Here is a 24,058-nt window from a genome sequence, read left to right as displayed (position 1 = left end):
TTTATTCATCTGGTAGATTGTTTTGTCTGTCTTTTGCCTAAAAGGTTCTTTTGGTAAAAGCTCAAACTTGCCAAGATAAAATATTCCCATTCTTCAGAACATTGAAGTGCAAAGTATTATGGCAAAACTTTTGGAAATGAATTTCTATTTAATAAAAAGTTCGAATGGGGGGGGGGGGGGATAAATTCCTAAGGCATCAAAAGATACTGGCAACTGACATCTGAGCTGATAGAAAGCAGCTCTGTGAGTGTAATACTTATTCATGATATGGCATGAAACCATCTCCTTCCAGATCACTATAGCTGTCTCTCTGAAACTTTGATTAGGAAAATAGCCCTGAGAAGCAATCAAAGAATAACATTTGGAGAAGAGAAGAAAAGAAAACAAAAGAAAGAAAAGGAATCTTATTAGTAATTCAGCTGAAATGTTTGCTTAGGAGGCTTCTGGTTGATTGCTTCCATGGCATACATTCTAGTTTTCTCCTGGACTTGATACAGAGTGCTAAGCAGCAGCTTCAGAGCAGCTGCTGCCCTCAAACACTGCATGTAATGGAGGTGTGGTGGAGCCTTTCTGAGGAGATGGGAAATGAAGCAGAGTCAGCAGCTAGAGATCATCAGATGGAGCTGTCTTTGGGGATAAGGCTCTAGTACCTGCCCTTACTGAACATGTTGATTACTCGATTTTACAGGGAATGATCACTTCTCTGCAACATGGCCTCAAGTATTCGAGCATGTTTGGACCTGACTATAACAGGGAGAGAAATCTGTGGAGTTATAAAAATGTTGCAGACCCCATTATAGTTTCTTCTGCTCCATATGTTGTACACTGTCACACTTATCCAGGAGAACAGGTGCTCAGTGGGGAGCCTAAACCTTTTACTAGCTGGTCAAGGTGGCTTACCTCTATCAGAAGAGCAGCAAGGTTGTAGGATGCTCAGCTGAGTTGTTGCCTGGCACAATACTTGGTTTTCCTGGACCCAGATGGTTGTTGTGGATTAATAAATACTCAGTCTGCAGCATTTCAGTAGTGTGTACTCCTGTAAATCTCCCAAGAAATAAAATCCAAGTTCCATGTATCCTTCTACCTACAGAATATGAAGAAAATAAGAATTTTAAAGCATATCTTGAATGCTTACAAACTTGGGCTACTACAGACCAAAGGCAAATACCAAACTAACAGTCTTTGTTGTCTTTATTCAGTCCTTCATATCCTTGACACCACATTTTGTTCAAAATTAAGATAACCACCAGACTGAGAAGCAGAAACAGTACCTGGGGAGAGGCTCCAAGAGGATCTACAGAACCAATGAAGGTATGAGAGAGACATAGAATCATGGAACAGCTTGGTTTGGAACCTGGCTGGAGAGCAACCAGGCAGAAAGGGACCTGGGGGTACTGGTAGATAGTAGCTGAACAGGAGCCAGCAGTGTGCCCAAGTGGCCAGGAGAGCCAATGGCATCCTGGCCTGGATCAGGAACAGTGTGGTTCTTACCTGGTACTCAACAATGGTCAGGTCACACCTTGAGTACTGTGTCCAGTTCTGGGCCCCTCAATTCAAGAGAGATGCTGAGATACTTAAACGTGTCCAGAGAAGGGCAACAAAGCTGGTGAGAGGCCTGGAGCACAGCCCTGTGAGGAGAGGCTGAGGGAGCTGGGGGTGTGCAGCCTGCAGAAGAGGAGGCTCAGGGCAGACCTCATTGCTGTCTACAACTACCTGAAGGGAGATTGCCGCCAAGTAGGGTTGGTCTCTTCTCCCAGGCAGCCAGCAACAGAACAAGGGGACACAGTCTGAAGTTGTGCCAGGGGAGGGCTGGGCTGGATGTTGTTAGGAAGTTGTTGGCAGAGAGAGCGATTGGCATTGGAATGGGCTGCCCAGGGAGGTGGTGGAGTCACTTCAAGCAAAGCCTGGATGAGGCACTTAGTGCCATGGTCTAGTTGATTGGACAGGGCTGGGTGCTAGGTTGGACTGGATGATCTTGGAGGTCTCTTCCAACCTGGTCGATTCTAAGAAAGGGACCTCCAAACCCAAAGATCATCCACTTCAACCCCATTGCAGTGAGCAGAGACATCCTCCATTAGATCAGGTTCCTCAGAGCCCCATCAAACCTGGCCTTGACTATCTCCAAGGATGAGGCTTCAACTATCCTCCCTGCTCCGTTGTCCCACTCCCTGAAGTTAAAGAACTTCGTTCTAACTTGAGCCACTCAGCAGAGCTCTGGGTCAGGCAACAGCTTTATGAATTGAGCTGAGTTTTTCTTCTTCATTCCTCATCCTTAAAAGCAGCTGGGTTAAGGATTCAAATCTGGTTCATCTCTGGGCTGGAAGGTGGTGCTTGCTGATCAAATCTAAACATAACAAATGCCAACAATCCTCTATTTTTATTCTGGATCCTCTCACCAATGAGAAATGTGTGTTCATGCTAGAAGGCTCGATATCTTGCTGTTCTGGTTCTTTAAGGCACAAAATTGCTCACAAGAATGGGGCTTCATTTTCCTGCTCGTTAGAGCAGGGCTCCTCAGGAACACCAGGCTGCTGGCAGCGCTTTATTTTGCTGTTACAAGAAGAGAAAGCAGTGCATCACTTATTCTGAGAGAACAAAACACTGTCACAGAAACTTTTTTGGCCACAAAGGCTGCCCAGAAAGCTGTCAAAAGCAACCTTTTGTTTCTTAATTTGCTCCAGGAAATGGGGGAGGGGAGAGTGGTGATCTTTCTGCTAATAAATAGACGAGCATCCGCCTCTCTGCAGCTGAGAAGTCCTTCCCATAGCCATGCACATCCCAGGGCAGGATGCTGATCCCTAGCCTGGCTTGATTAACATCAACTCAACACTGCGGGTGCCTCACGCTGTGATTAATTAGGCATAAGCAGGTTGGACTCCCGGTGCATACTTGAAGAGGGCATTAGCTGACATCAGCCGTGACAGTCTCAGCTGGGTCCCTGTCTCCTCTTCTGTTCTCAACAGCTCAGCTATTAATAATCAGAAGACGCAGTAATTGTTTAGAGCCCAATCAGCAGGAAAACTTCATTAGTTACCTAGATGCAGGCTGTGCTCTCTATAAAAGCCATGAGGAAAAAAAACTCCCCAGGGTTACTGAAGGAATATCTACATGTTCCCTCAGACACCTCTCCAAGTGGCCTTTCTGACCAAGCTGGCTGATTCATAGACATTAAGATCATTAACTCCTTCCCAGAAAAGCTTCCTATAAATAGATAGCACAGGAATTCAGGGTGATAATCTAAAGGTTTTTCCTGAGAGGCTGCAATAGGCACCTGTGGGCACCTGACTGCTTCTGCACAGGAGCAGGGGAGAGGAAAAGAAGGCTTTTACATGATGGTGCCTCCACAGGCATGTCATTAGCGAGTAAAGCCAGGAGGCTGCCTGTTTGCATGTCAGCAAAGATACAAAGGGCTTTGGATGCAGAGTCTCCAATCAAGGGGCTCCTTGCCTCAGCTTCCTTCATTTCTAAACCCAAGCTAAATATCATTTTCTGCATTTAGACAGTCTGCTAATAGCCATAACAGAAGAGGTCTTGAGGGGATGTCTCTCGTTGTTGCCTTGTGTTTGTGTGGCCATTTGAGCCAGATTTCTAGCTTAGACATACAACACATTCAGAACAGAGAAGCTCTGAGTGGAGAGGTGAACATTCTAGGGATAGGCCATATCATGGCAACAATGGATCAGTTAATATAATTTCACTGGAGCATCAAGAGCTTTATGTCTGGAAGCACAGCTTGGACCTTCCCCTTACTGCTTCAGCTGTGCCTGCTGCTATCTTCCCCTGCTGCTGCTTTTGCTGCTTCGCTGACGCTTGACCCCTTCCCCATCTTCCCAAAGGTTATTATATTTCTCTAGTAGTTTATTTCTCCTTACACTGTTATATTTCAACTACAAGAAACACAATTTCATTTTTCCCTGACTTTGAAAAAAAATAATAATCCGTGTTGTAGTGAGTTTATTCTACCTGGGGAGAGATCCACCCTAACCTGGGACTGTTTTTCTTTAGGGCCATCTCCTACTCTCACAAAAACTGCCCCTCTGTAACTAGACGAGCAAGATCGACAAGTCAAGCTCATCTTTGCAGCAGCTCTTGCTTTTCTGTGCATGAAAAGAGCATTTTCTGTTTCCCCTGCCTATCCCTGTTCTCCGAGCAGAGGGATGGGGTTATTCCTTTGGATCTGTTCACGTCATGTGGAGCTTGCAACCTCTCCTTCCTTGCTCCTGCCTCGACTCCTAAAGTTGCATTCCCTCATTCTTTGCCCCCACCTCACTCAGACACTGCCCTCATGCAGCAACTCCCTGTTAACCTCTTACTTCTGTTGCCAACAAAAGTGAAATGCTCTCACAGCTGTACTTGGCCTGTGCTCAGAAGCCGCAACAGCTGGATCCATTTCTACAGGAAGATGCCCAAGGTAGTGGGAGATCTGTGAGGGATGCTCCAGCTCCTTCCTCCAGCCACTTCAAAACTACACTGTTCTCCTGGACAGAGAACAACCCACACTCAAAGGGCACCTGATGGCCTGTTGGGACTGCTTGCCCCTCCGGAGTCCATCAGCAGACTCTGGCAGAGCTTTAAAAGCAACCGAAGGCCCTGCATAAGGAGACATGCCACTTCAGGCTCCTCAGCCTTTTATTACCCATCATCTGCTCAAGTAACTAAGCCACACTGGTCCCTTGAAGGGGTTTTAAAGCGTGGAAGTCTTTAACAAGAGAAACCAGGAAGCCAATTTGGATTTGGCTCTTTGGTTGGTTTCTCAAAGCGCAGTTGGAGGCCTCAGCACCTGAGATCCTGCAGAGACTGACCTCAGGCCTGGAATTCAGCACAACCACCCAGACCCAACCCTTACACCCAGCCCTCAGGCATGGAATTCAGCACAACACCCAGAGCAAACCCTTACACCCAGCCCTCAGGCATGGAATTCAGCACAACACCCAGACCAAACCCTTACACCCAGCCCTCAGGCCTGGAATTCAGCACAACACCCAGAGCAAACCCTTACAGACACCCAGCCCTCGGCCATGGGCTGTATCTTAAAGAGTAATAAAACATTAAGCATATCAAGGCAAATTCTCCATCTAGAACAACTCCTTTGGCTCCTAAGCTCTTGAGGTTTAGGCCTAGCTGGCAAAGCAGTACCACAGGGCTGCTCCCACGTACACTCTGGGTGGGTGGGCAGGAGAATGGGGAGGAAAAGGCAAAACCTGTGGGCTAAGATAAAGGTAGGTTAATAGAACACAGAATCAGTCAGGGTTGGAAGGGACAACAGGGATCATCTCGTTCCAAGTGCCCTGCCACGGGCAGGGACTCCTCACACTGGACCAGGCTGTCTATAGCCTTATCTGGCCTGGCCTTAAACGCTTCCAGGGATGGGGCTTTCACCACCTCCCTGGGCAACCTGTTCTGAGCTCTCACCACAACTTCTTCCTAACATCCAGTCTGAATCTACCCATTTCTAGCTTTGTTCTGCTCTCCCCAGTCCTATCACTACCTGACAGCCTAAAAAGTCCCTCCCCAGCTTTCTTGTAGGCCCCCTCCAAAGAGAGAAGAAATGAGAGTAAAAACAATTACACCAGCAAAATAAAAGATAAACCAACCATGTACAACACAACTGCTCACCAACTGGAGCCTGCCACCTGTCGAGGCCCAGCTGTGCCCTCACTTTTCCCAGCCCTCACTATAAACTGGGCATGAAGTCAGTATGGTATAGGCTGGTTCAGCCCAGCTCGTCTTGTTGTGCCAGCTTCTGGTCACAACTACCCCTAACCCGGCCCAACCCAGGGCAAAACCTGGCTCATTGTTTTCTCCAACTCCTGTTTTCACCCTTTACTGTCCCAAAATTTGGGCTAATTCTTCTCCCCAGCAGGTTGTCAAAAACTTCATTTCCTCTTGCAATCACTGCTCTAAGTTTTAATAACTCCCTCTGGGTTCCACATGAGAACAGGATCACAACAAATCCATCAAGCAAAGCACTCAGCACCACAGCAGCACCCTGCAAGGAACACAATCCACACAACAAGAGGTCCTGCATCCTGTCTCTAATGGCCAGCCATGAACTTCCAGCTGCTCGTTGCTGTCTACAACTACCTGAAGGGAGATTGTAGCCAGGTGGGGGTTGGCCTCTTCTCCCAGGCAACCAGCAATAGAACAAGGGGACACAGTCTCAAGTTGTGCCAGGGTAGGTATAGGCTGGATGTTAGGAGGAAGTTGCTGGCAGAGAGAGTGATTGGCATTGGAATGGGCTGCCCAGGGAGGTGGTGGATTCGCTGTCCCTGGAGGTGCTCAAGCAAAGCCTGGATGAGGCACTTAGTGCCACGGTCTAGATGACTGGATAGGGCTGGGGCATAGGTTGGACTGGATGATCTTGGAGGTCTCTTCCAACCTGGTTGATTCTATGATTCTAAGTGGAGACCATCAGCAATTAAACAGCAGCATCAGCAGGAAAATTAACAGATGAACATGGTCATTGATCTGCCACTCGGAGTTAGGAGCTAGCAGCGAAGTTGAAGGTGTTGGTAGCACTGTCCTCAATTTGTGTTGCAAACCAACTGCAAGTATCAGGTGGGAAATGGATTTAACTCTCATCTCATGGAAGAGAGAAGCCAAGCAGGGTAGAGTCCTTGGTCCCACCACATCCCTATCCTGCACATGTCATTAACAGCACGGCTCCAAGGACAGATGAAGCCAATGGGATGAGTGCCTGCCCACAATACTAACGGTCCCTTCTCAAGGAAGTGCTACCAATTTCCAGCCATGCAACAACTGCCTGTGATGGTTTGGGTGTTCCCTGCCCCCCCCCCCCCCCCCCCCACACACACACTTTAGAGATCACCCAGACTAGTCTCAGCCAGCTCTGGGAATATAAATGAAGCTATTTATTTACAGCTAGCACAATATACAAGCAGATAGTTACAGTATAGACAGAAACATACAAAAATATACAAGGTAAAAGGTAATACAGAAAACACAGCTCCCCTCCCAGAAACCTGAGTTCCCAGGAGGGGCTCTCAACCACCCCTCACCTTCCCCCTGTCCCTCTCAACCTTACCCCAGTCCTAAGGAAGAATAGAGGTTCAGCCAAGAGGTTATGAAGCAAAGGTGGGTTAGGCCAAATGGAAAGTGAGGTTAGGGAGATGCAGCTCAGTCAGAAGCTCAGCCAGAAAGTGAGACAAAATGGGGAGAGTGTTATCTAATGTTTTTGTTTCTCCTTCAGCAAGACTCTGAGGGGAGTAGACCTCACCATTGTTTTCCTTTCACAGGCTATGATCTAGTTTTTCTCACCAAAACATTCTAGCTTGCTTCAAACTAGCACACTGCCACACTGTTTCCCATGGGCTTTATCGTTCTGCATCTGTAAAGTCCTGACTAAGGAAGGACTGGCAAGAAGAATTTGTGTTTCCAGCAGGTTATCAAGTTACTCGGGTATGCAGGTGCCAACACTATTGCAGCACATTGGAATCTCTAGCTCTCCTGCTCAGTGCTACCCTGGCTGAGTTTTGTGTTTCTTTTGAGCTCAAGAGCAGAGTCTTGCCCAGGAAAAGGGTCTGACTTAACCAAAAACTGTCCAGTTGATCAGAGTAGATGGCAGCTGAGAGCTATAACAGTGAAAGCTCTTCCAGTGGTAAGGAGAAATACTCAACCAACTAAACACAAACAAACAAATCAAAAACAATGACCAAAACAAAAAAAAAAATCAACCAAACAACAGAAGACCCAGAAAGACTCCAAAATCTAAAAAAAGCCAGCCACCACACCACGCTTTTTTTTTTCTCCCACTTTTGTTCATTACTACTGCTTCAGAGTGAAATCCTATAATAATTCAATCCTTGTCTGTCTTTGACAGAAATTATATTTCTTTCCACCTTGTTCTGCCTGCTTAAAAAAAAGACAGGAAAGCAGCCAATGGACCTGGCATGCCCATTCCCTTCACCACTGGGACAGCTCTCTCTCATTGCATCATTTGTTTGTTTTGGGTGCATCACAGCCCCATGCAGATGTTGGTGTAAGGTTGATGGATGTAACATCACTGGAGACAAGGAATAAGCATGGGAAGGTCTCTTGCTCCTGAGTGTGCTGCTCCCCTGAGCATCCCACAAGCTGTCCCCTCCAAAAATACCATGGCACAAAGAACTCCTAAAAGCTCCAACAGGTTAAAAGGAGCTGGACCAAGTCATGACATCAAATTAGAACCTACTTCAAGATCCTGCTGCTTGGTTCTGTGGGAGATTTGTTTTGGGGAGACCTAGGTCAGGACATCCAAAAAGGTGCCTGGATGTAAAATAACAACTGATTTGTGGGCAGATTGTACCTGCCAAATTAAACACATCGAGCATATGCATGGCTGATGGAGATGGCAGATACTGTGAGGAGAAAGGCACAAGCCAGGAACTTAGTTTTGGTGACTTCTGCTCAGCTTTTGGCCAAATCACTTCAGCACTTTGCTCCTCAGTAAAATGCCTGCATGAAGCCACTGCCTCCTCACAGAGGGAACCCATTAGGGAAAATGCAACGATCATTCTGAGGCTGAATATGGCAGAGTTTGGAAGCATGTAATTATTTTTTAAAGGCATTCTTTTTTGAGGCTGAAATGGGATTTCAGAAATACTAGGATGGAAAAAGAAAAGAGCCCCTGTATGCCACTATTTGAGTCTGCTTCCCAGCTTGAGGGGATGCCAACATACCTCCCCAAAGGCACCACCCTGGCACACAGTGGTTTGTCTTTGCTATAGCAGGCTCTGCAAACGCTCGGTTAGGTCACGCTCCTCAAGCAGATTGCACAGACGCTGCAGGCTTTGTCTGCAAAAAAGGCTGGTGAAAGATGGAAATCCACGCAAAGACAACACATTGCCACGTAGACCTTTGTGCTGGAAGTGTTAACCCCAATGCTTTTAGAAGCAAATTAAACCCAAGAGCCTCAGTCCAAGGGAACGCCCTGGGGCTCAGGTGGTCACTCACAAACCACAAATAATCACCAGCACAGTCCAAGGAGAGCAGTCTGCAAAAGCAGCTTCTCCACAGGTCCCTGGCAGAACTGCTGGGGAAAAAGCTGGCAGAGCAGAATCGTTCCTGGCTCAGTCTTTGTCACTGCTGTCAGCCACCTTCAGCCTCAAGCACACAAAGGTCACTCAAGCACTATTTCATGAAGAAAGAGCAAAATGCCAAGCTGGGATGTGTTTACCTTGAGGATTTTGTGGGGTTTATTGTGAATCAGTACAGAATGGAATCCAAACTAAAATAGAGAAGATGCATCGAGCCCTGCTTCATAGAATCAACCAGGTTGGAAGAGACCTCCAAGATCATCCAGTCCAACCTAGCACCCAGCCCTAGCCAGTCAACCAGACCATGGCACTAAGTGCCTCAGCCAGGCTTTTCTTGAAGACCTCCAGGGACGGTGCCTCCACCACCTCCCTGGGCAGCCTATTCCAATGGGAAATCACTCTCTCTGGGAAGAACTTCTTCCTAATATCCAGCCTATACCTACCCTGGCACAGGCTTGATTGATGTGACCACCTCAGAATGTTTTGCATCAGCCTAAAAAGTAGCCTTCCTGTAAAATGAGTCTTTTTAATGAGGCAAGGACATTTTAGTGTTCTCATGTAATGCTTTTTATTTTGTCTTTCTTACCACTAAGAAATTCACTTCTGTTTAGAAGAAACAGCTGAGCTGCAGCCTTTGTCTAACCTTTATTACCCAATGTATCGGTTGCTATGCATTGGAGAGAGCCTTATTAACCAGCAGCAGCTCTGGAAGGCATGAGATGACAACAAATTTGGCCTTGCTCAACGTAAGTCACCTTTTACACATCTGGTCCACAGACACCTTTCCCAGATTCAAGCACAGCCAATTTCATTGGCTGCAAAAACAGTTCCCGATTCTTGCTGTCTCCACTCTGAGGCTGACCCTGCCTGTATGCATATCTGATGAGGAATGGAAGATCCTGTGGCAACCCTCCCTAATGCCTCTTGGCACAGGGAGTAAAGCAGTGAAGCAAATGATTGTCCCTCAGACTAGATACCCTGGTGTCAGAAAATTTAGTGTATTTTTAGATGAGAATGAGAAAAATTAAAGATTAGTGGCAAATACCTGAAGCACATTTCACAGCCTTCGTTTCAGGCTTCTCTAACACAACAAGAATGCCACTAAGGAATCAGTGCTTTGTTTCAAAGCACAATTAAGACATAAACTGCTCCCAGCTGCCTTATACGTCAGATGAACACTTTGTATTTTTGTATGTTGAAACCAACTCTATTTAAAAATCACCTTGCTAACTATTAATCAGGAAACAAACTGAATGAGAAGCAAAGCAGCATGCAAGAAACCTCTAAGCTTCCTGGAGCTTCCAGCCCCACAAGAGTACTGGGAAGGAAGATGCTGCTGCAAAGTTAAAAACAGGAAAGCATCTGCTGTAGGTGATCTTCCAGAAACACTCACTTGTGGTTTGTGAGCAGAGTCTGAGGAAGGGCTTGAGCACACCTCCCATTGCTGAGGACTCTGGGCAGACACAGCACAGAGAAGATTGTTCTTATTACAGGACCACGGCTACATTTGACAGGGGTATTACACCACAGCAACACTGGAAAGCAGAGAGGCCTTTTAAAAGTAGGTAGAACCATCCTTCATTACCACCCCAAAAATTCAAGGAATCACAGAAACATCCAGGTTGAAAAGCCCCTCAGGATCACCAAGTCCAACTTAGAACCCTACTCTACAAGATTCAACTTAAATCACATCCCTAAGCACCACATCCTAACGAACCCTAAACACATCCAGGGTTGGCAACTCCACCACCTCCCTGGGCAGCTCATTCCAGTGCCTGACCACTCTCTCCATGAAAAACTTTTTCCTAATGTCCAATCTAAACCTACCCAGCCTCAGTTTGAGACCATCCCCCCCTGTTCTGTCTCCAGTTACTTGTGAGAATAGTTCCGCTCCAGCCTCTCCACAACTTCCTTTCAGACAGTTGTAGACTGCAATGAGGTCTCCCTTCAGACTCCTGTTACTCAAACTCAACTGAAAACACAAAGCAGGAAAGAACATTTAGAGCTATACAAGCACTCCACCATACAGCTGCTGTACAGCAAGTGGGGGCTTCTTTGTTTTGAAACAGACATTTTTAGGGAGAGACAGGCATTGAAAGACATTTGAGAATTACCTTCAGACCTGAAAGTGATGCTGATCTGGGGTCAGATGTTGTAATTTTATGTTACTTATATGTGGTGATTATGAGTGTTACCTGACTGTCCCGTCCCCCCGCAGCCCGCCCAAAGAATTCACCCAGACTAAACTCAGCTGGCTGGAAGTTAAGGAATGAAGCTTTATATATTTACAGCTTAGCACAATTTACAAGCACATATATAGAGTATGTTACAGATATTTACTACTATATGCAGTAATACACAAGTTAAAAGTAGTATAGAAAAATTAAACTCCTCCCAGCAGAGTGCCCAGGAGGGGCTCCCAACCACCCTTCTGCCTTCATTGCACCCTCTCTCTTATTTCAGAATCTCTCTCATGTGCAACATGAGCTGGAAAGGTCAGCAAGGGGTGTTAGAAGCAGAATGAATAGTTGGGAAATGTGCAGGTTCAGGCAGAAGAGTTCATAGAATCAACCAGGTTGGAAGAGACCTCCAAGATTATCCAGTCCAACCTAGCACCCAGCCCTGTCCAATCAACTAGACCATAGCATTAAGTGCCTCATCCAGGCTTTTCATGAACACCTCCAGAGATGGTGACTCCACCACCTCCCTGGGCAGCCCATTCCAATGCCAATCACACTCTCTGGTAAGAACTTCCTCCTAACATCCAGCCTAGACCTCTCTGGCACAACTTGAGACTGTGTCCCCTTGTTCTGCTGCTGGTTGCCTGGCAGAAGTTAATATGGTAACAGCCAGGCAAAGACTATCTTATCTCTGCTTGTGTTCACGTTTTCATATGTCCCAGCAGAACAAATGGCTAAAATTGACATTACTATATTTTTCTTTTCACAGCCAGTGATCCAATTTCTCTCGCTAAAACATTCCAATTAGCCTCAAACCAGCACATTATTGCAACTCTTTCCAAATAGCTCCAATCACTACTTTTTTTTGGCTGCACTAGTAGTGGGGCATCTAGGATTGGTGCCAACAGAGGTAGTGGTGGCCATTAAAAACTTAAATTAGCTTGCAGAAATAAACCAGCATTGGCAGGAAAGAGAAACACACATCAAAGTTTGTTCAGCATTATTTACCTTTCCTATCCAAATGCCCATTGCACTAAGTCTCCACATGGTGCTTCCCCAACAGCTCTGTGGGTACAATGGCATGATGCTAGCACTACGCCTTGCCCAGAACAGATAAGGTCCCCTTGCAGCTTGTATTGACTCAAGCTGCAGAGGAGACATAGGAGATAAGCAGTTCTGAATTGAGAGGGCAGAGAGTGGAGCAAAAATTCCCAGAGGTCTCCAAATGGTCACAAATCAAAGCAGAGATGAATTACATCATCACCCACAGCAGAAAAGTGACTTTGAGAGAACCCAAAACTTAACCAAACCATTTATAGCAAAGTTGTTGGGATAGAAAAACTTCACAGCTGCTTCTCTGGCACTTGAGAGCACTTAAGAATGCTGAAATGCACCAGAGAGCCCCAGAAATCAGAGGAACTCCACAGTACGGACATGAAAACAACGTCTTTGAACATAGAATCAACCAGGTTGGAAGAGACCTCCAAGATCAGCCAGGCCAACCTAGCACCCAGCCCTATCCAATCAACTAGACCATGGCACTAAGTGCCTCATCCAGTCTCCTCTTGAACACCTCCAGGGACAGTGACTCCACCACCTCCCTGTGCAGCCCATTCCAATAGCAAACACAGAAAGCTCCTTCAAAGCTCAAGCAAATATGCACCAGAAGGGAAGCAATTTAGTGCAAACAGGAGAGAATGACCACAGTTTTGAGATTGTGAGGAGCTGGATCACAGCTACATGGAAAAGGGAAAAAGAGCAAAGGAAGGAGGTGGTTTCTGGCAAAGCACCAGCCCCTCCCTCCATGCCGACAGTCTCCAGTCCCGGACACGCTGAGACACAGGCAGATTGGAATTCCTCCTGGCTGCCCCACTCCAGCCTAAGCCACCCAGTTAAGAGGTTTTAAGGCCAGAAAGGTGGTGTTTTCATGGCAACCTAAGTACTAGGCCATAGCAGTCCTCCTGTTAAATCTTAGTGAAGGCAGCTGGAGAGGGTTTCCTCTCAGCTGGAGAGAGTTTCCTCTGCTGCTTTGTCAGTAAAACACCAGTATCTTATTTTCAGTTATAGAAGGGCTGCAGGAGATTTGCCTTTCTGCAAAGAAAAGACCCTGGTTTATCCAAAGCTGGAGGCAAGTCTGCAGAGTAATTGCTCTTTAGAGGTAGCACAAAGACATAAGAATGAGATGGCTAACAGAAGAATTAAAGTAACACTTACTCATTTGGTAATCCTAGTAATTACATTGCTCCTTAACTGTGAGCTTCCTTCTTCCAGCCTCAAGCTTATTCCTTCCAGCCACATCCTTCTGCCACCACAGAAGTCAACGTTGTTAACATGAAGACTAATGCAGGGCACATTTTAAGTGCAAATTCCTGGTCTTAGTTCCAGTGTTGATGATGATGGTGACAGTGAATTTACCCTGCACAGCAAATAGTCCATGGTAAGACAAGGGAACTTCAAGGTTCCAAATCAACTCTATGAATAAAACCTTCAGTAGTAGTACTCAAGGTTAGGTACAAGGAAATTGCACTCTGCTCATATAGTGCACATGGCCATAAAGAAGTGGTAACACCTACAGCTATTAGAACGCACTTGCTATTTTAGAACAGCTGCACAAACCATTGTTTGAACTAGTTCTATCCTAGTGGTTTTCCTTCCATGGAAATAAATTTGGCTCCAATGATGAGCCAAACAGTCTTCTAGATTGTTGCATTTCAAGGCTGTGTGAGCTGAGGGAGAAAGCAAGCCTTCTTCCTCACCCACTAAACCAGCTGCAGCCCTGCATATAACATATATATTTGTTATATATGCATATAACAGACCAGGGTAGAGTAGTGCTGGTTTTTACCCTACACAACAGAGATGACTTCAGTGGGCACAAGCCCAAAGGAAGAGGGCCCAGAGAGATGTCAGAAGGGCTGGCAGTTGTGAGGACAACTCAATGGCCTGTGACCTAGGTTGATTGGGGTATAGGTAAAGGCAACATAGAGCCACCTTGGATCCCAGAAATCCGTAATGTTCAAGTCATCTCAGCCAAGGAGTCCATTCTCCCACAGAAATACAGCAGCATACTTTGCAGGTCTGCACCACATCTAGCCTCTAGCACACTTGGCACACTCCACACTTTTTTAGGAAGTCAACCTTGACATTCAACAAACCATCACAATGTTCTCCCAAGTTCCTCACAGAGATTCATCTCCCCCTCTTCCCCAGGAGATTTCTTTCATTACACCATTTCTCCTGAGTTAACGATGACACTCAGTGGCCAGGATGATTCTCTGCAGTCTATACTCATGCCACAGCATCCAACAGCTCATTATGTTCTTTACACAGAGCAAACTTCACCTGTGAGTTTCAGGATCCTAAGGGAGGGCCCAAACTATCCAGAAACATCATGGCAGGATGAGATTAAGGTGGAAGAAAACCATAATCTTTTTTTCCGGCAACCTGGGGAATATTTTTCATCAATCCACATCCAGACTATACAAAAAGCAGGGCAGAGGAGGCAAAGGAGCTCTAGATCAAATTATCAAACACATGCACATGCAGAGGACATGGTCTAGTTGACTGGATGATAGGTTGGACTGGATGATCTTGGAGGTCTCTTCCAAACTGGTTGATTCTATGATTCTATTCTATGACACACAATCAAAGCAAAGGACACTGCTAACACTGGAATCCAAACCACAAATGAAGATTTAGCTATTCATAATGTAAAACTTTTGTTCTGATATCCTCTTCTGCCTCCAAGGATGGATACAAAACAACTGAATAAAGTACAGCTTGAAAGTCTACCTCTGGAGCTTTGTCCTGTGGCCTTCTTGACACAACAGAATTTTTTTCATGCACTTCAGTTCTGATGAATTGGAGCTTGACGGAGAACAGGAGGAGAATCAGAAGAAAACACTCTTTATTTATCATTTGTCCACGCACAATTTGAGTCCATTTCCAAACAGCAGTTATTGAGAAGGTTTGAAGGATTCCTGTACATCTCTCCAGCAACAGAAATCACGCTGGTATGATGCCTTTCAGCTTTGACCTAGACACAGCACTACCCTTCCAGTAAATTAAACGTTTTATTTACAGCATTCCTGTGCTGAAAAACAAGCAATTAGCTATCACACTTCCCCCACTGTAATACCAGACCTTTCCTAGAATCTCTCTCTCACAGTAGTTCTCTTCCCTAAAATACTGTGCTTATTATTTTTCATGGAACACTTTGACTTCTCTTTTTTCAATATATCCATTCTGGACTGCATCTTAAATAGATACACACACCAAAAAAAAAAAGCCTGGAATTATTCTTTCAAACCATTTTACAATGTAAAGCACACACAATTTACAGGGCTGACAGAATCTCAACCCATGTATTTTATTCCTTCTTACAATAACCGCTCTGCTCATATACGATTGCTCTTTGGACTAGAGTATTACCACATCACAAAAGAAAAACCTTTCCATACTGTTTATTTGTGAAGGGAATTGATTTAACTGTTACACAAGAGGTTGGATTTTCTCTTATCATTGTGGCATAGCTGTGCTTTCTATCACTCCAGAGAAAGCAGCACTTAGACCTGCCTTATTATTAAACATTATTACAGCTGCCAAGTTAGGCACTCAAAAGCCAGGAAAAGCAAGATCTCAAGGCTGGCTCCCAGCATGTATACATTATGATACTAACTTCATCATAAGATCTGCCTCTGAATTTTTTTATGCTTAGAACTGCACTCACTGAGCACAATTTACACACCCTCGATGTGTCCCTGGTGATGTCCACATCTCTCCATTGCCTACAAGCAGGTTCAGGGACTAACCTGACTGTACTGTGAATGTCCACCACAGACTACTGCTGAAGGAACATCAGCAAATAAGACACTAGGATCCCAAACAGAGCACTCAACATAAGGATCATATCACTGAAAGCTGGTTGGGAATGCCATCATTTAAGCAACTGTCCCAGCATTGCATCAGAAGCCAATACACTTTGGAGGGGAACTGAACCAGCATAGGAGCTCCAATGCAACAGAACACCCTTGAGTCACTATGCAGGGACACCCAGTGTGCCATCCAGCCCATGACAGGAGCTACAAACCACTCAAATACAGTTAAGGACAGAATTTCAGGGGCATTAATGGCTGAGGTTGAAGAAATCTCATCAAGGTTGCACATACTCAGAATAAATTCAGGCAGCTCAGCACTGATAGGCAGACCATATGCCCTCACAGTCATTGAGCCTTTCTTGGGGCTAAAGGTAATTTTAATTAGCTTCAGCTCTTTAACACGAATAGCAGCCTAGAAAATAGACTCCTTAATCCTTGCCCTTTCTCCTCATTTACCATTCTAAGGATGGAAAGGCAAATTAAAATGCTGCAGTGTAAAAAGGCATGAGAGGCATAGAAGGTTCTACCTCTCATAAAATGTTAATCAGACTCACTGACAAAAGAAAAATATTTCTGGTTATTTCACAGGCTTTAAATTGACTCTGACTGCCAAACGAAGGAAACTCAATTTTGCAAATCTCCAACACGTTCACACAAATCTCTGCCAGGTCAATCAACTAGGACAGTTGGCAAAGTGAGCCCAAGTGTGACTTCTGCCCAGAGCATTCAGCTTCCCTAGCAAGACTCCTGCAGGATTTACACCAGTCAGGAATTTGGCTTAGGAAGGAACTGAGCTTTTAACAAAGATTGAGTACTGGAGATGCCTCACACAGAAGCCTCCTGCCTCAGATGCACAGGAAATATTAGAGCCGAGCAGGACACTTGATTTACATGGCAAGTGATGAGCCTTCAACTGCATGGGCCAGGAGGATTCTCAGAGGGCTGAAGCACCTCTTCTGTGAGGACAGACTGAAAGAGTTGGAGCTGGTCAGTCTGGTAGAAAAGGAGGTCCGAGGTGACCATCTTGTGGCCTTCCAGTTCAAGGAGACTGGATGAGGCACTTAGTGCCATGGTCTAGTTGATTGGACAGGGCTGGGTGCTAGGTTGGCCTGGATGATGTTGGAGGTCACTTCCAACCTGGCAGATTCTATGATTTTGCAACTGTTCAGCCTTTGATCTCCATCTACTCAATTTTCTCTCTACATCCCACAACTCTACACTAAGACATGTTATCAAAATTACACAGCCCATGTCTTTACCATCAGTTGGCAAGGGACGAGCAAGGGGCACCCACTCTGCCTCATGCACGTATCCCTGCTCTTGACTCTGAGGGCCAAGTCCAGCAGCACCTGCAGACAGCAGCAAGCCCAAACCAGCTCCATGCTTACAAACCTACATCAGTCATTTGACGAAGGATCTCCAAGGGCTAAATGTCACAATGAAAAATTTGTTATTCATCCAAAAGCAAAACAGATCAAGCTCACTCAAGCCAGGACACCTCAGCCTTGAATTCCCTCCAGGCAAGATCAGCAGCAAATAACATAGTATCATGCTTTATAAATGTCACACAACAGGGCCAAAACTGCTTCTGCCTTCACTAATGATAAGGAACAGGGGACTGTTATGCTCATCTGCCTTGGCTTCCCACGTTACCCAAGCCAGGGGGTCACTCTAGGTTGAAATTGTCAGGAATCATCCCTTTACTAGCTTGAAAAGCACATTTTTCCAAGCTGTTTGCCTTTGGAAAATAGTGGTTTGCTCATTCTCTTTTGCATCCCTCTGCAGAGTTTCAAAAAACAGCATCTAAAACTAATTTTCAAAAAACTGATGGGAGAGAGAAGCAAGAATCTCTCCTATGAGGACAGACTGAGGGAGTTGGGGCTGTTCAGTCTGGAGAAGAGGAGGCTCCCAGGTGACCTTCTTGTGGCCTTCTAGGATCTGAAGGGGGGGCTACAAAAAAGCTGGGGAGGGACTTGTTAGGCTCTCAGGGAGTGATAGGACTAGGGGGAATGGAGCAAAGCTGGAGGTGGGGAGATTCAGACTGTATGTGAGGAGGAAGTTGTTCGGCATAAGAGTGGTGAGAGCCTGGAGTGGGTTGCCCAGAGAAGTGATTGAGGCCCCGTCCCTGGAGGTGTTTAAGGCCAGGCTGGATGAGGCTCTGGCCAGCCTGATCTAAGGTAGGGTGTCCCTGCCCATGGGAGAGGGGTTGGAACTAGATGATCGTTGTGGTCCCCTCCAAACCTGCCTGATCCTATGATTCTAGGTGTAATAGGAAGCGTAGATCTGAAAAGGGAAACCTGCAGTGTCTCTGGGTAAGCAGGCACAGACCAAGAACAAGCCAGGGTGGACCTTCTTTAATCCATCATGTGAAGGTTCAGCCCACTTCCACCTACTGGAAGAGAATCCAGAAAGAGAAAAAAGGATTTTTCTCCCAGCTCCAGGGGTTTTTCCTACCAGAAGTGCAGAAACCATTGGACTTCTTTTTTCTCCAGTCTCCCCAGTAAGATATTTTAAGTTTAATTTCATTATGCCTTTAAATAACAGCTCCACAGGGTTTAGCTACTACAGCCTTATGCAAACTGGACATGAGTGGAAAGCAAGATACTCTGCATGCTATTGCCCTGCACAGCATGAGAACCTTGTATAGTTCTGTTACATTCATATATACGCACACAGTCACACTCCTCAAAACCTCTACATACTAAAGGACCCACAAAAAGGATAGTTTCCTATTAAGATAAGCAATGGAGGTTCAGAGTTCACAGAATCACAGAGGCTTAGGGGCCAGAAAGGATCTTGAAAGCTCATCCAGTCCAACCCCTCTGGCCAGAGCAGGATCATCTATCCCAGATTACATAGGAACACATCCAGGCAGATCTTGAACCTCTCCAGAGAAGACTCCACAACACCCCTGGACATTCTGTTCCAGTGTTCTGTCACCCTCACAGTGAAGAAATTCCTCCTCATGTTTACATGGAGCTTCCTATGTCTCAACTTCTACCGATTGCTCCTTGAGCTGTCATTGGGCATCATGGAGCAGAGCCTGGGTCCATCTTCTTGGCACTCATCCATTACATCTTTATAAACATGAATGAGGTCACCTCTCAGTCTCCTCCTCTCCAAGCTAAAGAGCCCCAGCTCCCTCATGCTCTCCTCAAAAGGAAGATGTTCAACTCCCTTAACCATTTTTGTGGCTCTGCACTGGACCCTCTCAAGCAGTTCCCGGAGGTCCTTTTTAGAATCAGAATCATAGAATCAACCAGGTGAGAAGAGATCTCCAAGATCCAACCTATTACCCAGCCCTGTCCAATCAACCAGACCATGGCACTAAGTTCCCCACCCAGTCTTTTCTTCAACACCTCTAGGGACAGTGACCCCACCACCTCCCTGAGCAGCCCATTCCAATGGCAAATCACTCTCTCTGCTAAGAATTTCCTCCTAACATCCAGCCTAGACTTCCCTTGGCACAACTTGAACTGAGAGGCCCAGAACTGGACACAGTATTACAAATGCAGTCTCACCAGGACAGAGTAGAGGCAAAGGAGAACCTCCCTCAACCTACTAACCACAGCCCTCCTAATAGACCTCAGAGTTGCACGTGCAGAATTTTATAACCAGTGCTATTTCTTCCTTGTGTTTAAAAAGTGGTGTGTGTTTTTAAATGAAAACCACAGGGAAACTGTCAAATGGCCTTTCCATATATTTCTTTTTCTTTCCCTTAGGGTCAGAAACCAATCCCAATGACATCCTTTATATTTATAAACGCATCTGACTCATTCAAGAGCCTTTGTTGAAGTGGTAGATTTCTTTCCTGTAATTTAATAGCTGAATGAGTTTATCAGGGAAGAGAGGGGAAAAAAAGAAGAAGAAATAAAGCCAACAAACCACTGTCATTGATATTCACAACGAGAAACTGGAGAGATTTTACAAAACCTACTTGCATTTGACATTTCTCCCAGCTCTAAGCAGCGAGTTCTCATTCCATGGGACTGTTTGTTCCTGGAAAATGCAGCTCCAGCTCAATTTCATACATCAGTTTGTCTAGAACAAACATTTTGTACCTACAAACAACATCTTAATTGACTAAATGAAAAAACCAGACCATTTGCTCCACATAACTAATGGCTTTGTGTTTTCTAGCTCCCCTGCCATGGTTTCCAACCATATACATTAGATAAGAATAAATCCTTGAACGCATCAATAAATCCTGCATGCCAAAAGTCTGCAGTCAGAGTTTTTATGCCTGGATCTCTACCCAGGTAGCCATGAAACCTGACATTTTTTCTGGCATGAAAAGAGAGTGTCTAGACAGATGCATGCTGTGAATCAGATTGCTGTCACTTGACTCCTGGGACTCCCCAAACTGAGTTATGATCTATTGCAGATCTTTGACTTCTTGCATATTCCTTAACTCTTTAATATCTTTCTCATGCAAGCCAGGGCATGAAGCTTATTGCTGTATTAATACTTCAAATATCTTTAGTGCTCCAGGCAAGCCTCTTGAAATTTGCTTTAATTCAAAGTTTTCAGAGACTGTGAATAACTTCCCAATGATAAGGGCAAAATTGCCTCTCTCACCATACCAGAAACTGTAAGTAATTCTTATTCATAGGATGGTAGTGGCTGGAAGAGACCTCCAGAGATCAAGTCCAATCCCTCTGTCAGAACCAAACCACCACCTAATGCAGGTCACACAGGAATGCATCCAGATCGGTCTTGAAAGTCTCCAGAGAAGAAGATTCCACAACCTCTCTGGGGAGCCTGTTCCAGTGCTCCATGGCCTTTACAGTAAAGAAATTCCTTCTCATCTCCCAGCAAAAGTCAAGGATGTTTAAATTAACTTTTGTTGTTGTTAGGGATTACCATTGTTATTAAGCAGTAAAACCAATTACCTTTCAACAGCCTGGAAAATAAGGTTTGGATTTCTAGTGCAAGAGAAATCTTTACTCCCAAAGATGCCATTCTCGGTCCTGACCTGGTTTCATCACACTGAAACAAGGGGTGGAGCATTTCTACTATGCACTTTTAAGAGAAGTTCCAAACAATAAGGCATGTGAACTGAACACTCCCATCCAAAATGGGATACAAGCACCTCATTCCACAGGGCATCATGTAGCTGAGCCCCAAAGTTAGCAACAGCTCCTGCAACTGGGATCCCTCTCAGTTTTAGTCTAAAACTGCTCAAGGTGAGAAGAAAGTCTTTCCACAATCTGAGCTATGTAACTGTTTTCTCACAAGAAATTCCACTAAACCTGGATTTCTTTGCACACAAGTGTTTTCTGTCCCTTGTCTGGCATTTTTCAGACAATGCTGTGATTCTCAGTTGGACTGGGACTGATCAAGAAGAGCTTTCCAGTAAAGCCATGCAAACTTCCTCCATCACCACCACCTGCCTCTCCCTGACCTATGCAGGATTCCAGCTGAGACACAGAAAACTACTCCCAGAGGTCTCAACCCCCATTACCACATTGCTAAGAAGATGAACTCACACCAGTGATGGAAACTGTCCTTGGGCCATCTAACAGCAGCTGGAGATGGCTTAAAAGAACCAGACCAGGGACAGAGTCACTTGTGAAGAATTTCTGCTTCTTCCCAAAACATTGCAGCTTGGTTTTATCTTTGCAACACCCTCCCAGTGTTCAGATTAATAATGCAAGATGAACACAGAACCTTCTTTTTCCTGACACTCTCAGCTCACTTTTTAACACACACACACACACACACACACACACGTAAAGCACACTCTAGCCACTCTCCCATCCTCTCTGGAATGTCCAACTCCCATATAATTTACTGACCACTTCAGAGCACAGCCTCCAAGACCCTAGCTCCAAAGCTGCCAAATCCACAGAGGACTGCGGTGTCCAAACCAGCAGATATTTTGGCAGAGGACAGATCTACATGTGATGTATCCAGAACAAAAGCAAAAGCTCTTTTTGGAGTGGAACAGGAGGTATTTTTCTGAAGTGCAAACTATTTAATATTGCAACAGCCGCTAAACTCATTAAACCAGCTCAGACAACGAGCACATCATTAGCATAATTCCCTTTAAAGCACTTGCCTCTTAAGAGGACCAACACAGCACAATCATCAGAACGTTCTCCTGGCAGTTGGCAGCCTTATTTGTGGTGAGGGTGAGAAGTGAATCGAAGCTTCCTCATTTTTCTTTGATTGAGGTCTCCATTAGAAAATCAATGGCTTTATTCACGTTGCCACAAGAGAGCAATGTCCCAGTTTTTCTCCTGAGAACCACAGAAACTTTACTGGACTTCAAAAGCTCCTTCCTTATGAACCAACACCAGTATGAACTCTGTCTTGTTCAGAGGAGATTCATGTTTCTTAAGACTTGTGAGTGCTTTGCAAACGCAGTGAGAAACACTAGCATGGCTTCTACAGAATGCAAGTGTAGCACCTGAGAAGAGATGATGTCTTGTCACATCTCACCAACCTATGTGCCTGCAGGAAAGCAGAATACTCCCTCAAGAGCAGCATACAAAGGAGATGAATGGCAAATCCCCTAGTATAGAGCACTGAGTAGAAGATCCAGGAAGCCACCCTCTGCTGCAGCTGCCTGGCATCCCACCCAACCCCTGAGGGATGAAAATGCTGTGAAGGTGATGAGAGAAACAAATCTCTCCTGACAGCAGGCTACAGCCACCCAAATCTGAAAATGACTGTGAGAGAACAGGCTGGTGGTCAGATATTCAGTACCAGCTGAACCTTGCACTCATTGCTGAGCTAGAAAAGATGCTAAGTAGCACTTCTCCCATTAAAGATCATGTGCTCTCATATTTTAAAGCTGACAGGTGAAGGATTTAGGTAGGTTAACATCACATCAATGGAATAAGTGGTTTTCCACACACTAATACCTTGCCCAACTATTCACCATTTCCTGCAATTCATTAACTGCAGAACATCAAATGAAACCTCAAGGCAGAAGGTTTTAAACAAAAGCATGGAAATACTTTATACCCACAGCTGTGCAATTAAACTGGGGGCAGTCCCAGCCAGCACAACGAGGCCAAAAGCCAGTAAGGAGCCAACACTGCCTGTGCCCACATCTCCCACTTTCTGATGATCACTGTACACAGGCATTTTTATCTTTCTTACTTCCTGAGGATGCAGACAAGGAGATCATTATCAGCTTGACACGATGCACAATTACTGATCAGAACACTTTGATAGTCTACATTCTGGTTCTTTTCCTTCTGGGCTGCAAGTTTGGATAGCTTCAGACAGGGAAAGAGAAAACTGTGATAACAAGGGATCTGTCCTGGGTGTGCTGCCTGCTGCCTCTGCCAGCAGCCTGGGAGCATCTGCTGCCAGAAGATTAGAGAATTAAAAAACAATGATTTTAAGCAAATGAAAGATGGTGACACCCTCAGACACATCAGTGCTGGTGAGCGCAGAGGGTACTGGCTCACGGTGTAGAGCTCTCTGCAGACCCTCAAAATAATCAACATGGGCTTTTACCCATGAAAACGTGCATGGGTAGTTCTCTGCAAGACTCAGAAGGAGCTAGGGCCTGGACAGGATCATATTTCTCAGCAACTGGCACCCTCTTTTGCTGACAGGGAGAAACATAAATCAGTGCTAACGTTTTGTTTCTGAAACACAGCTTCTTTTGTCATCACATTTTGACTCACCAGCACACAGTATCAGCCTGGAGCTGGCAGCTTTAATTTCCTGCTAGTGCAAACGCATGGCTCCCTTCCAAGCCCACAACTTGTCTGCCATTGTAACACATGAAGTGTCAGAAGCTTACATTTCAATTAAATAATCAGCTCAGAGGCTTGTTTTCAAGAGCCAGCTACAATGAGCTAAGCTCTTTCATTTATCACACCGAAAGGTGAAATCCAACAGCCGGTTTTACAAACTCCTTTTTATTTATTAACCTTCCTACTTATTGTATCATTTCACTCAGATACGAGTCAAGAACTGGCTGGAGGGCCAGGCCCAGAGAGTA

The 24,058-nt window shown here is 45.3% G+C and overlaps 1 long non-coding RNA gene across 4 annotated transcripts in view; it reads right to left on the bottom strand.

Annotated features, from left to right (window-relative positions):
• Positions 1 to 24,058, bottom strand: part of LOC135179287 (uncharacterized) — a 53,914-nt gene that overhangs the window by 8,769 nt on the left and 21,087 nt on the right. For 2 of the 4 annotated variants that reach the window (XR_010303964.1, XR_010303965.1), the window contains exons 3-4: positions 13,430 to 13,631; positions 901 to 1,084 (exon numbers count right to left, since the gene is read on the bottom strand). This is a non-coding gene — a long non-coding RNA (uncharacterized LOC135179287). The remainder of the gene's footprint in view (positions 1 to 900; positions 1,085 to 13,429; positions 13,632 to 24,058) is intronic. The other 2 variants (XR_010303967.1, XR_010303966.1) reach the window with 1 other exon arrangement.

The sequence above is a fragment of the Pogoniulus pusillus genome, chromosome 11 (assembly GCF_015220805.1).
Source record: "Pogoniulus pusillus isolate bPogPus1 chromosome 11, bPogPus1.pri, whole genome shotgun sequence".
Classification (NCBI taxonomy): Eukaryota; Metazoa; Chordata; class Aves; order Piciformes; family Lybiidae; genus Pogoniulus; species Pogoniulus pusillus.
This window is presented reverse-complemented; position numbering and strand designations above follow the sequence as displayed.